Source organism: Ursus americanus, chromosome X, assembly GCF_024610735.1.
Source record: "Ursus americanus isolate L20-20 chromosome X, mUrsAme1.1.p, whole genome shotgun sequence".
NCBI classification, from domain to species: domain Eukaryota; kingdom Metazoa; phylum Chordata; class Mammalia; order Carnivora; family Ursidae; genus Ursus; species Ursus americanus.
Window position 1 is genome coordinate 8,911,007 of NC_142164.1, and position 12,776 is coordinate 8,923,782.

Here is a 12,776-nt window from a genome sequence, read left to right on the forward strand (position 1 = left end):
TCATTTATTATCAGTAGTAATAACCATAGTAAGCTTTTCATTACTGTGACTCTTTTTAAGAATAGATAAAACATTTAATTATCAGTCAGTCCTTAATAAGGTATATCTCAGGATTCTCTTTCACGTATCACTATATTTTCATTACTATTACAGTTTGAAGTACATTTTGGTTAGGGAAAAAATAAGATAATAACATTTTAGTTTGAATGGGTTTACTTTAATTTGAAAGCATACAAAAAATTATGCATAAAAGTGATTTTCTCATGGTCTCAAAGCAATTCTAATTACTAATTATTTCTTATTAGCCTGTTAGGCCAAAAATCTGTGTCTGTGATAACTCTATTCATTATAGAAATTAGGCAAAAAGATTTTCTTCACATTGCAACCATGAATAAATGATTAATGATTGTACTATGTTTTCACTTTTAAAGCAAATTCACATTTGAGAAACAGTGTCTTCTCAAGATAGATGTATCGTGATGTATTTGACATCTTCAAGAAGTGTTCTGTGTTCCTTTCTACATTTGAATTATATGACACCCTAAGGAAGGAATGGTTAGCATGGAAAATGGTTAGCATGGCTGCAATAATGCCCCCAGGAGAGTATTGAGACTGCATATATAAAGATACTTACAAAAGCAAGAATCATGATAGACCATGAAAGCACATACTACGCGACTAATGAATCATGGAACTTTACATCAAAAACCAGGGATGTGCTGTATGGTGACTAACATAATATAATAAAAAAATATTAATAAAAAAAGAACTTTTAATATAATAAAAAAAGCACATAAAGACAAAGTTTATTTTGTTTTCTGGGAAGTATGCATTTAGAAGGACATTTATTTATGTGATTTATTGTTTTATTTATATTATTGAAGAATAATTGACACAATGTTATGTTCGTTTTAGGTGTACAGCATATTGATTCAAAATTCTATGCATTAATCAGTTCTCACCACAGTAAATGTAGTCGCCATCTGTCACAATACAATGTTATTACAATATTATTGACTGTATTCCTTATGCTCTACTTTTCAACTCCATGACTTATTTTATACCTTAAAGTTTGTACCTCTTAATCCCCTTTGTCTATTTGCCTCCTACTCCCCACCCACCACCCCTCTGGCAACAATTAGTTCTCTATATTTAAGAGTCTGTGCGGGGGCACCGGGGTGGCTCAGTCTGTTGAGCCTCCAACTCTTGGTTTCTGCTCAGGTCATGATCTCACGGTCATGATCTCACGGTCGTGGGATTGAGCCCTGTGTCGGGCTCCATGCTCAGTGTGGAGTTGGCTTCAGATTCTCTCTCCCTTTGCCCTTCTTGCATTTGCTTTTTCTGTCTCTCAAATGAATAAATAAATAAAATCTTTGAAAAATTGTTTAGAAAAATTGTTTAAAAAATGTTTTGTTTCTTGCTTGTTTTTTCAGATTTCATACATAATTGAGATCACATGGTATTTGTCTTTGACTTATTTCATTTAGTTTAATACCCTCTGTGTCCATACATGTTCCTGCAGATGGCAAGATCTCATTCTTTTTTATGACCAAGGAATAGTCCATTGTGTGTGTGTGTATGTGTGTGCCCATGCCACTGCCACTTTATCCATTCTTTTTTTTTGATGGATACTTGGGTTGCTTCCATTTCTTGGCTATTGTAAATAATTCTGCAATAAATATAGTAGGGCATATTATCATTTTGAATTAGTGTTTGGGTTTTTTGGTAAACACCCCATAGTGGAATTACTAGATCATATTGTATTTCTATTTTTAATATTTTTGGGAAACTTTCATACTGTTTTCCACAGTGGTTGTACCAGTTTATATTCCCACCAGTGGTGCAGGAGGATTCCCTTTTCTCCACATCCTCGCCAATACTTCTTATATCTTTTTGATACTAGCCAGTCTGATAGGTATAAGATGATAGCCCATTGTGATTTTGATTTGCATTTCTCTAATGATTAGTGATGTTGAGTTCCTTTTCATGTGTCTTTTGGCCATCTGTATGCCTTCTTTGGAAAAAAAATGTCTATTTAGGTCCTCTGCCCATTTTTATTTATTAATTTATGTATATATTTTTCCAAATAAAAGATCATCTCACATATTTATTACTGAACCAACCTGCTGGGGCAGAAGCATAGTTACAGAGAAAAATCATCTCCCTGATTGTTCAAGTAATAGTGATTTTTACAAAGTGATATGATAAAAGCAAGTGACCTTCATGCAGCATAAATGTGTGTGCCATCTCATGTGATTCCTTATAGATCCAGCTTGGTTCTTGTCCAGTGTTTCCTCTTGGAGTTGTACCTGATGATGATGATGATGATGATGATGATGATGATGATGATGATTTTTTTTTACCAATTTTCACCCAAGTCCATTAGGGAATGGGACAATTCTGCCTTCGTTCCTTAGCCAAGGATTGCTTGATCTTGAAAGCCTTGTGAGATGGCATGGAAAGGAGCAGTCAGCTGTACACACCATGATGGTAGAGAGAAGGAAAAGTATCTCTGCCCCTTTTTAAAGGTCAGATTGTTTGGTTTTAGTGTTGAGTTGTATGAATTCTTTATATATTTTGCATATTAACCTCGTACCTGATGTTATTTGCAAATATTATCTTCTGTTCATTAGGTTGCCTTTTTGTTTTATTGATGCTTTTCTTTGCTGTGCAGAAGCTTTTCATTGTGGTGAAGTTCAAATAGGGTGTTGTTTTTTTTTTCCTTTGCCTGTGGAGACTTATATATAAGTATGTTGCTAAGACCAATGCCTAGGAGATAACTTCCTATGTTTTCTGTTAGGAGCTTTATGATTTCAGGTCTTACATTTAGGTCTTTAATCCATTTTCAGTTTATTTTTTTATATGATAGAAGAAAGTGGTCCTGTTCCATTCTTATGAATGTAGCCATCTAGATTTCCTAACATCATTTATTGAAAAGACCATCTTCTCCCCTTTGTATATATTCTTGCTTTCTTTGTTATAGATTAAATGACCATGTCAGTATAGGTTTGTTTCTTGACTATTCTGTTCCATTGATCTGTGGGTCTATTTTTGTGCCAGTATCATACTGTTGTGATTACTATTGCTTTCTGGTATAGCTTGAAATCTGGAATTGTGTTACCTTCAGTTTTGTTCTTCTGTTTCAAGATTGCTTTGGCTATTTGGGGTCTTAGGATTTTTCATTCTACTTCTGTGGAAAATGCTATTGGTACTTTGATAAGACTTGCTTTGAATCTATAGATTGCTTTTTGAGTAATATGGATATTTTAATGATACTAATTCTTCCAGTCCATGAACAAAGTGTATCTTCCAATTTGTTATCTTATCTTCAGTTTCTTTCATCAGTGCCTTAAAGTTTTCAGAGTACAGATCTTTGACCTCCTTAGTTAAGTTTATTTCTAGTTTTTTTTTTTTTGGTGCGGTTGTAAATGGGATTGTTTTCTTAATTTCCCTTTATGCTGCTTCATTATTAGTGTATAAGAATGCAACAGATTTCTGTGTATTGATTTTGTATACTACAACTTTACTGAATTCATTCATCAGTTCTAATAGTTTTTTGGTGGAGTCTTTAGGGTTTTCTATGTATAGCATCATGTCATCTGCAAATAGTGATAGTTTTCATTCCTTCACAGAAATTTGGGAGGTTTTATTATTTCTTTTTCTTGTCTGAATGATGCAGCTAAGACTCCTAGTACTCTGTTGAATAAAAGTGTTGAGAGTGGACATCTTTGTCCTTTTCCTGATCTGAGAGGATAATCTTTCAGTTTTTCACTGTTTAGTATTAGGTTAGTTGTGGTTTTTCATATATGGCCTTCATTATGTTGAGGTTATTATGTTCCCTCTGAACCTACTTTCATGAGCGTTATTATCATGAACAAATATTTTGTTGAGTGCTTTTTCTGCATCTATTGAGGTGATCATACGGTATTAATTTTTTCTCTTGTTAATATGATATATTGCATGGATCTGCAAATATTGTTTGCATCATGAAGAACATATTTAAATTCTTGCAGGATTTAAGACATTTTTTCAAGATCTATTGCATAACACTTTGAGCTCTTGACCATGCATATAAAAAGGGAAAAGACATAAGGAAATAACCATATGTTATATTCAAACTGTGTGCTAAATACTATGCTAGGTTATTTTCATGCCTTATCATCTGTAATTTTCATATTAATAAGATATCTTCATTTTATAGATGTATGGCATGAAGTTGAGTGATGTTGTCTGATGTTTTACATCTAGTAAGTTGTAAAACTGTAGTTAGGACTTACATATGAAGTTGGCACTTGAATGATGTGTGTTTGTACTGTGTGGGTCCACTTTTTCATGGATTTTTTTTATAAAAACAAAGCAGTATTGTAAATGTCTTTTTTCTAATGATTTTCTTTTATTTTTAAAGATTTATTTATTTGAGAGAGAGGAGAAGGAGGGGCAGAGGGAGAGAGAATCCTGAAGCCAACTCCCTGCTGAGTGTGGAGCCTGATGAGGGGCTTGATTCGAGGACTCTGAGATCATGACCTCAAGAGTTGGATGCTTAACTGGCTGAGCCACCTAGGTGCCCCTTTCTTATGATTTTCTTAATATTTTTTCTAGCTTACTTTATTCTAAGAATATAATACATACAAAAATGTATGTTATACTATTTATGCTATTGGTAAGGCTTCTGGGCAATAGTAGGCTATTGGTGGTTAAGTTTTCGGGAAATCAAAAGTTATATGCAGATTTTAGATTGTGTGGAGGGTCAGTTCCCCTAACCGTTACATTGTTCAGGGGTCAACTATTTGATTTCAAAATTCAGTCACTTTTTATTATGCCAGACCCTTTCTAGGACTAATGGGTTATACTTCCCTATGACAGAGAATAATAAAATACATGGCTTGATTATACCAAGGAGTCTTTAGAAATGTTACCCAGTTTTATATATATATTTTTTGTTTTTTATAACATTTCCTCACATTGAAATCTGAAAGTGCATTTTTGAGGCTTTTTTTCTCCCAACAACTCTGGAATGAGAAAAGAAATGTTTTCTCAACAATTCGCCTCTTTTGGACCAATATTTTAGAATAGGCTGCCTCATATGGTCATTTATCAAACTTAATTGGCACTCTGATGGATTAATACTTGTATTTTACCATCTTAAGCAGCCAGGACCTTTGTGTACTACATACCTAAATGCCAATGTAATGGACCCTTGAAATTGGTTTGCTTAGAATTTTGGATCTTGTATCGAATTTTGTGTATTTGGCCGGTGTATTCTTGTGGTGCTTAACTTTTAACTGATAAAATTTGTATTTTCTTTGTGAATTATTAATCACTAAATGTATAAAAAAATCCCAAATTGTTATTTAAACGTAATGTTGATAATAAGTAATAATAAATAATAAGTGGTAGTGGAGGTGATTTTAATCTAATCTATGTAACGAAGTATTGCTTTTGACAAAAATGACATAACTCCATGATAAAGAAATACCTCCAATAAACTTACATTCATTTAAAGTAAAGATTGAAAAAAGATAGGATATTTATATTTGACTTCTACAACATAGCAGTAAGTTTTCTTTCTTAGACTGTAGTGGATGTTTTAACGGATGCAATTGGGAAGACATCTGATTGCTCTAAAGGTATTTTATGATTAGAATAAACTGATATAAAAATTCTCTAATCAGTACTTATTTATCATGGAAATAGCAAAGTTTAAGACAAGATGTAATTTTACTCCAGTGTAGTGAATGACTTTATTTATATATATATTTTTAAGCATTCATTTAATTTTTCCTATTATAATTTTAATTTTGTGCAACATATGGAATGTCAGCTATTGATTTAAATTATGACTGTTCAGAGCACCTGGGTGGCTTAGTCAGTTAAGTGTCCAACTCTTGGTTTCAGCTCAGGTCATGATCTCAGAGTCCTGGGATTGAGCCCTACATTGGGCTCCATGCTCAGCAGCGAGTCTCCTTGAGATTTCTCTCCCTCTCCCTCTGCCCCCCCCCCACGCTTGTGCACTCTCTTTCTCTAAAATAAATAAATCTTTAAAAGAATAAAATAAATTATGAATGTTCGTTATTTTAATATGGTCCCTGAATTTCAGTTATATTATCTACTAAAATGCCTTGTTTAGTACTCACTTATTGTCAGGGTGTAATAAGTTATCTCCTTTAGGTTTTGATATTAGATCACCATGGTATATGGGTACACACAAGGATACTGAGGTATATACAATGAAAAAAAACTTCACATGAAATTGAAGATACCTTTTTTGGATTGTGCACTTTTCTACATCTAATTAACTTAATGCTAGCTCTAGTACTTCCCTTCGATCCATGAGGGTACCAGCCATAACTGTAATCAGAAGTCACTAAATGAAACAACTGTCACCTGAGTGAGACAGTGTGTTTCTGGCTGTGCATAATGCAAAAATACAACCCAGTCATCAGGCAGAGTAAAGTTCTGGGTTAAGGACTTTATTTTCGAAGGCAGTAGCCATTCACGGTGGAGGCTACCTAAGTCTCAATTCAGGGAACAGTTATCTTGTACCTGTAACTGTAATACCCTGTGTTAGACACTAAGGGTTTTAAGACATGAGTTTGACACATATTCTGATTTCCTTTACGTTTAATTGGGAGACAGGGAATTTTGAGAATCAGGAATATAACTCTTACTCTTGCAATCCTCTGAAAACTCAAAATAATCATGGAAAAAACAACTCAATGTCTTTAATACATATGTGCAAACTTAAAAAATTATGTCAGTACTTTTTAAACCTTAGAATAAATGTCCACAGACAAATTACTATCTTTTTTTTTTTAAAGATAGCACTCTTGCCATGTCATTTCTAATGACTGGAAATCAATACTGCTCTAATGATTTGAGGCTTCACATTAATATAATATGCAAGTATAAGTCAGAGTTATACAGGAGAAGTAATTCATAAAATTCTACTTCAGGTCATTGTTTGACTGTCCCTCTCCTGACTCCATTCAAGATTTATGTAGGCATACTGTTTCTCATGCTGTCTGGCTCTGTATCCTTCATTAAAATTTAGTAGGGTTTTCAAAGGGTGTCACATGAAATTCATAGTGCGGTACATGAAGGATATTTCAGATCATGAGCGTGGTTGGGAAAAGAGTATGAAATTGTTCAAAGTAATGATCTGACAGTTTTAGATTTTTATGATAAATACATCCTAATCAAAAGGGCTAAACAATTGTAGCTTAATCCTCTTTAAGTTATGATGTTAAATGTGGCAATAGAGAACATGTAAGTTCTCTATCTAGAAACTACCTTGTAAATCATACACCATAAGAAAGATATTAGAGAGGCACCTGGCTGGCTCAGTGGGTTAAGAGTCTGACTCTTGATTTTGGCTCAGGTCAGCATCTCAGGATCCTGGGATTGAGCCCCACATTGGGCTCTGTGCTCACTGGGGAGCCGGTTTCTCCTTCTCCCTTTGCCCCTCCCCCCACTCGCACTCTGTGTCTCTCTCTCTCTCTAAAATAAATACATAAATAAATCTTAAAAAATATATTAGAGTTACAAGAGAATTTATATTGAAAATTTCAGGTATTTCTCATTTCCATGAGAACATTCTCAAAAAGAATTATGTCTCTTGGGGCACCCAGGTGGCTGTCGGATGAGCATCTAACTCTTGGTTTCAGCTCAGATCATGATCTTGGTCCCGGAACAGAACCCCGTGTGGGACTGTGTGCTAACCATGGAGTTTGCTTGTGATTCTTTCTCCTCGTCTCTTTCTGTCCTGCTTGCGTTCATTCTTTCCCTCTCAATAAAGAAAATCTTTTTTTTTTTTTAAAGGAAGTAGGTCTCTTTCAACACTCAGCCATCTAAAAGAATGAAATCTTGCTGTTTGCAACAATGTGGATGGAACTAGAGGGTATTATGCTAAGCAAAATAAGTCAGAGGAAGACAAATACCATATGATTTCACTCATATATGGAATTCAAGAAACAAAACAGATGAACACATAGGGGGAAGGGAAGGAAAAATAAAATAAGATGAAAATTGAGAGAGAGGTAAGCCATAAGAGACGCTGAACTCTAGGAAACAAACTGAGGGTTGCTGGAGGGAAGTTGGGGGCGAAGGGGTAACTGGGTGACAGACGTTAAGGAGGACACAGGATATAATAAGCACCGGGTGGTATATGCAACTGATGAATCATTAAATTCTACCCCTGAAATTAATAATACAGTATATGTTAACTACATTGAATTTAATTTTTAAAAAGTGGATTTTAAAGCTAAAAAAGCCAGACCATAGAGTCTAAATTTTCTGTTTATGTCAGGAACCAGAGGCTAAGGTCACAGTGAAGTGTATTTGGATTTATAAATCAATATTAAACCAGATAGGAGAACTGATGTTTATAGAAGGCTGTAGCTACCAAACAAGAATCATCTGTCTGACCTACTCATTTTTAAGGACATGTCATGGTAATATTAATTTGCCATTAGTAGTTCTTTTTTAATTTTTGCCAGTATTACAACTCGGTTTCTGTGCACATTGAATGTTGTGTGTCATACATAGATGCGTTCACTTCTTATTCATTTTATCTGATGCTTTCTGGATTAATTTGGAGTATGAACTAAGCTTAAATATCAAACTTACTTTAAATATGTCCATGGCCAGAGACATGGCCAAATTCACAGCTTATCTTGGTCTACCTGTGAATGCAGTTTAAGTTGATTAAGAAAGTTATTGATAATTTCTGTATTTTAAGAGAAACTATATTGATACCCGGGAATTTTATTAAAAATTTTTTTCAAGTTTTGTGAGTGGTAGTGGGATGAGAACAGTAGGACCAGCATTGGGGGTTAGCCCCCCTCTCCACCATCCTGGGGCCAGGGACTGCTGGTAACCAGCTTGGGTCCTGCCTGTTGCTTCCCCTCATCAGTCCCTACAATCATACCCATTTTGTATGAACGTAAAAAGAAAAACACTTTCCTGCATCTTTCCTCCCCCTCCCTTGTGAAGGGGAATGTGCTGGCTGGGGCAGATAGATGAGTATTTGAGCCTGAGACTAGCTCCTCAGGGTCCCTGACTCAGCTGAAAACCCCCTTCTTATAACCTGAGAGGCCAGCACCTGCCCTGTGGTACGTAGGTACCTGGAATCTAAGCTGCAGCCTGGGATTGTTAGAGAGGCAGATGGCAGTGCCTCTTTATTCTGCCTCTGTCCCAGCAGGCCAGGCTCAACCTGTGTGGTAGTGGGTAGGCTAACAAGAGGTGTGTGTCATGTACATTTGTATCAAAAATTAAGTGATCATGTGCAAAAGAGTCAGGAATTTTAATGTTAAATTTAACTTCCTTATCTAGAAAAACATTAGATTTTATATTTTAATAAGTTGTACTTAAGAACCATGCTTAAGGTCATTTTGCTATATTATGAATACTAATGCTGCTACCATTACTGTTAATAATGCTACCATTAACACTGTTCTGTGTTAGGCACTGTCCTAGACATATAGATACATTTTAGAATACCTTTTAGAGATAGAAGAGATAGATGGTATTCTCATTTTTCAGGTGAGGCAATTGGGATTCAGTAAATTGCCCCAAATCATACAGCAGTAAGATGATAGAACCAGTCTTTAAGATTTTATTTATTTGTCAGAGAGAGAGAGGAGCACAAGCAGGGGGAGTGGCAGGCAAAGGGAGAAATGTGCTCCCCACTGAGCAAGGAGCCCAATGTGGGACTGGATCCCAGGACCCTGGGATCATGACCTGAGCCAAAGGCAGATGCTTAACTGGCGGCCATCCAGGTGTCCCTACAACCAGTCTTTAAATTTAAATCCCTGTGACTGTATCCGCTCTCGAGGGAATTTTCACAAATCTTTGGAACAATGCTCACTGTTCTAAGAGCAAATACTGAGAGATATTTTACAGAAATTGTCAGAGTACTGGAAAAGTGGTAATTGTATAGGGGAGGGCCCTTAGAAGTCTGTGAGATGATTCATGGTATATCTTTGGCCCAGGACTAGGATACATGCATGCAAGGCATGGACACACAGGCTTTAAAAAATTGCCAAATGTATAAAGACTCCACCCTAAAATTGCTAGAACTCATACAGGAATTCAGCAACATGGTGGGATATAGAATCAATGCACAGAAATCAGTTGTATTTCTATACACTAACAATGAGACGGAAGAAAGAAATTAAGGAATCAGTTCCATTTACATTTATACCCAAAATCGTAAGATACCTCGGAATAAACCTAACCAAAGAGGTAAAGGATCTACATAAACTACAGAACCCTTCTGATAGAATTGAGGAAGACACAAAGAAATGGAAAAACATTCCATGATCATGGATTGGAAAAATAAATGTTGTTAAAATGTCTATGCTACCCAGAGCAATCTACGCATTCGATGCAATCCCTATCAAAATACCATCAACATTGTTCACAGAGCTGGAACAAATAATCCAAAAATTTGTATGGAACCAGAAAAGACCCCGAATAGCCAGGGGAATGTTGCAAAAGAAAACCAAAGCTGGTGGCATCGCAATGCCGGACTTCAAGTTCTATTACAAAGCTGTCGTCATTAAGACAGTATGGTACTGGCACAAAAACAGACACATAGATCAATGGAACAGAATAGAGACCCCAGCAATGGACCCTCAACTCTGTGGTTAAGTATTCTTCAACAAGGCAGGAAGGAATATCCAATGGAAAAAGTACAGTCTCCTTAAAAAATGGTGTTGGGGAAATTGGACAACCACATATAGAAGAAAGAAACTGGACCATTTTCTTACACTATATACAAAAATAAACTCAAAATGGATAAACTCAAAATGTGAGACAGGAATCCATCAAAATCCTAGAGGAGAACACAAGCAGCAAAGTCTTCAACCTAGGTCACAGCAACTTCTTGTTAGACATGTCTCCAAAGGCAAGGGAAACAAAGGCAAAAATGAACTATTGGGAGTTCATCAAGTTAAAAAGCTTCTTCACAACAAACAGTCAACAAAACTAAAAGGCAACCAAAAAAATGGGAGAAGATATTTGCAAAAGACATACAGGATAAAGGACTATTATCCAAGATCTATAAAGAACTTCTCAAACTCAACACTCAAGGAACAAATAACCCAATCAAGAAATGGGCAGAAGACATGAAGAGACATTTCTCCAAAGAAGACATACAAGTGGCCAACAGACACATGAAAAAATGCTCCACATCACTTGGTATCAGGGGAATACAAATCAAAACCACAATGAGATACCACCTCACACCAGCCAGAATGGCTAAAATTCACCACTCTGGAAACGACAGATGTTGGTGAGGATGCCGAGAATGGGGAACCCTCTTATACTGTTGGTGGGAATGCAGGCTGATGCAGCCACTCTGGAAAACAGTATGGAGGTTCCTCAAGAAGTTAAAAATAGAGCTACCCTATGACCCAGCAATTGCACTTTAGGTATTTACCCCAAAGATACAAATGTGATAATCTGAAGGGGTACCTGCACCCCAATGTTTATAGCAGCAATGTCCACAATAGTCAAACTGTGGAAAGAGCTGAGACGTCCAATGACATATGAATGGATAAAGAAGATGTGGTGTGTATATATATAAAATGGACTATTACTCAGCCATCAGAAAGGATGAATACTTACCATTTACATCAATGTGGTTGGAACTGGAGGGTATTATGCTGGACAAAATAAGTCAAGCAGAGAAAGATAATTATATGGTTTCACTCATAGGTGGAATATAAGAAATAGCGCAGAGAATCATAGGGGAAGGGAGGGAAAATGGAAGGAAATCAGAAAGGGAGACAAACCATGAAAGACTCTTAACTCTATGAAACAAACTGAGGATTGCTGGAAGGGAGATGGGTGGGGGGATGGGATGATTGGGTGATGGCCCTTAAGAAAGGCATGTGATGTGGTGAGCACTGGGTGTTATATGCAACTGATGAATTATTGAACTCTATATTTGAATCTAATGATGTACTGTATGGTGGCTAGGTGAATTTAAATAAGAAATAAAATTAAAAATTGCCAAATGTGTAGATTGGCATAGAATGGTGACCCCAGACTTCATCCTGTGCTGAGAAGTACTGGAGTTAACTGCCAGTCACACCCACTGTCCTTTAAAGGAGGACAGTGTATTTGAGACTCTATACAATGATCATTCACAGTGTCCTACCTAAAATAAAAACTGTGAGACACATGATGAAGGAAAATTTGACTCTAATTTTAAAAACATAGTTGAAATAAAGAGACCCAGAGATGACCCAGATATTGCAATAAGTAAGGATGTTAAAGGAAAAGAAGATCATAATATATGACTAGATGGAGAATCTTAGCAGTGAAAAGGAAAATATACAAAAGAACCAAATGGAAAATACAGAATTGACAATGATAGTATCTAAAATGCAAAATCACTGGAGAGATTTAATAACTGATTGTAAAGATAAAAAGGTGAACTTGAACATTGATCAGTAGAAGTTATCCAATTTTTAAAAACAAGATTTGGAAGAAATGGATAGAAACTCACTGATTTTGGGGACAATATCTAGTGGCCTAATTATATGTAATTTGGATGGGAGGAATATTTGAATAAATACTGGCCAGACATTTAGAAAATAAGATCAGTCTTTGATCAAGAAAACAGATTATATGCACTGGAATAAAAATGTGAGTGATGGCTAATTTCTCGCCGGAAAGAACAGAGGTCAGAAGACAGTGAAATCTTCTTTTTTTTTTTAAAAGATTTTATTTATTTATTTGAGAGAGTGTGCACACGAGCAGGAACATGA

At 35.7% G+C, this 12,776-nt stretch overlaps 1 pseudogene; it reads right to left on the reverse strand.

The window, feature by feature from the left end:
• Positions 1-2,260: 2,260 nt before the first annotated feature.
• Positions 2,261-2,457, reverse strand: LOC148106815 (putative ribosomal protein eL39-like 5; annotated as a pseudogene).
• Between the last annotated feature and the right edge of the window lie 10,319 nt (positions 2,458-12,776).